We start from the raw sequence: 2,544 nt of genomic DNA on the forward strand, positions 1-2,544 counted from the left end.
ATTAAGAGGATATTTCTGCTTTGTGGGGACATCTATGCATTACAAGGACATTTCTGCTTATTAGGATGTTCCTGCATTTTGGGGACAAGTCTGCAATAGAAGGACATTTCTGTTCTGCAGGAAGCTTTCTGCTTTAAGAGGACATCACTCCACACATCACCCACTCCACACATCACTCACTCACTTGGACACTAGAAGGGGGAATTATGTTAAAATGCTCTTCATAGACTACAGCTCTGCATTTAACACCATAATTCCCTCCACACTCACCACCAAGCTGGAGCATCTGGGACTCAGCTCATCTATGTGTCAGTGGATCTCCAACTTCCTAACTGGCAGACCACAGGCAGTAAGGATGGGCGGACATGTCTCAGCCTCCGCCACTCTCAGCACCGGAGCCCCCCAGGGGTGTGTTCTGAGCCCCCTGCTGTACTCTTTGTACACATATGACTGTGTGGCCACTACCAGCTCCACCACCATCATCAAGTTTGCTGACGACACCGTTGTGGTGGGCCTGATCTCTGATAACAACGAGACGGCCTACCTGAAGGAGATTAGGAATCTGGAAAACTGGTGCCAGAGGAACAACCTCCTTCTAAACGTCAGTAAGACAAAAGAGCTCATAGTGGACTTCAGCACTAAGCAGGAGAGGAACTACCATACCCCTGTCATCAACGAGTGCCCAGTGGAGAGAGTGGACAGCTTCAAATACCTCAGAGTTCACATCACGCAGGACCTGTCATGGTCCTGTCACATCAACACCGTGGTGAAAAAGGCCCGTCAGCATCTCTACCACCTCAGACGCTTGAGAGACTTCCAACTGCCCTCCAAGGTGCTCAGGAACTTTTACTCGTGCACCATAGAGAGCATCCTGACGGGAAACATCTTAACCTGGTTCAGGAACAGCACCATGCAGGACAGACGAGCTCTACAGAGGGTTGTGCGGTCAGCTGAGCGCACCATCCGCTCCGAGCTCCCTGACCTGCACTCAATCTACAGCAGGCGGTGCTGGACCAAGGCCAGGAAGATCGTGAAGGACCTCAGCCATCCCAACAACAGACTGTTCTCTCTGTTGAGGTCAGGAAAGCGATTCCGCTCCCTGAAGACCAACACAGAGAGACTGAGGAGGAGCTTCTTCCCGCAGGCGATACGGTCTCTCAATCACACCACCACACAGTACTGACCCACACATACAGTTCTTACACACACTGGACATTCTGGACATTGTTTTCACTTCATCACTTAAATCACGCTGCTGTTATTGTGTATATGCTACTTTGATTTATATATTTTATCTTATTCTCCCAGTTAAATTTACCCTTCATTCTAATTTGTGTTGTACAGTTATTTCATTTTTAACCTTAATTTATATTTTATTCCTTCCTAGTTAAATTTACCCTTTTTAATTTTTCATATTTATTTCCTATCTTATTCATAGCCTTTTCCTTTTTTGTTTTCTTTAGGTCACGAGCAGTTGTCCAAGCATTTCACTACATATCGTACTGTGTATGACTGTGTACGTGACATATAAAATTTGAATTTTGAATTTGAATTTGATTTATTTATGCAGATGAAAAAGTGAGTGTGAATGTGTCTGACGTCACAGTGTTTTTGTGCGCTGTGTAAAAGTAATTGCATCTGATTGTGAGAGCGGTGATTCTGCAGGTCACCAGCTATTTAAAAAAAAAAAAAAAAGAGTGAAAAGGAGACAAAATTTACATTGTGTCATGGTCTGGTTGGGCACCTGCAGGTCTCAGACAGCGGCTCCTCCTCCTTTAGGCGGAGTCCGGTTGCCCCTCCCTGGCTGACCACCTGTGAGCAATCGTGCCAGCGGTATATCAGACCTGCGCTCTCAACCACTCATCGCCTGAGTATCTGCTATTCCCATGTTAGTTCAGTGGAGCATCCTAAACCTTGTCTTAACGCCGTGTGATGACTGACCTGTCTTTTCTTGTCCTCAGCGATAGCACCCGGAGTGGAGATCTTGTTCCCCTCGCTCCCGTCCTCCTGGACCTGGGCCGCCAGCTGCTTACACAACGTGGCCTGCCGGCCCACCGCTCACCTGCCTGCCTCCCCACGCCTCGACCGCTTCCGGGTTTTCCGCTCCACCTGTCCCCTCCATCTGAAACCAAGTAAGGCAATTCAATTCAACTGCGGAGGATTATTGGTTGTCTGCTGGATCCCTCTGATCGTGATCTCCTCTTGTTCCAGTGCCCCCGGCCCCTACCTAGTCCTGTTTCTACCTCCCCGCTGTCCCCGCTGTTCAGCCGTCTCCTAGAGGTGTCTAGGTCGCCCTCATTATCACCGACGAATCCTACGCGCCACTAGTGTGGTGGCGTCGCTTTGTGTTTCACCTTTGTTTACCTGTGGGCGGAAATAAATCATTTGTTTTCTGTCACCTCGCTTCTGGGTTGGTTTCTGCGCCTGTGTCCATCCCTGTTCCCTCGTGCCGTTGAGCCGTGACACATTGTAGATGAAAAATAATCATAGGAAAAAGGTTTTGTGTTGATCAGCCAAGAACAACTACAATTTCATTTTCTGCTT

At 48.1% G+C, this 2,544-nt stretch overlaps 1 long non-coding RNA gene across 1 annotated transcript; it reads left to right on the top strand.

Moving 5' to 3' along the window:
• Positions 1-656: 656 nt before the first annotated feature.
• LOC146578417 (uncharacterized) lies at positions 657-2,320 on the top strand. The gene is made up of 3 exons (XR_014890148.1): positions 657-1,888; positions 1,962-2,132; positions 2,212-2,320. It is a non-coding gene; the product is annotated as an uncharacterized LOC146578417 (long non-coding RNA).
• The last annotated feature ends 224 nt before the right edge of the window (positions 2,321-2,544 follow it).

This window comes from Mchenga conophoros, linkage group LG3, assembly GCF_057382185.1.
Source record: "Mchenga conophoros isolate Kocher_MC1m ecotype Shallow Benthic linkage group LG3, M_conophoros_male_GT1.1, whole genome shotgun sequence".
Taxonomy (NCBI): domain Eukaryota; kingdom Metazoa; phylum Chordata; class Actinopteri; order Cichliformes; family Cichlidae; genus Mchenga; species Mchenga conophoros.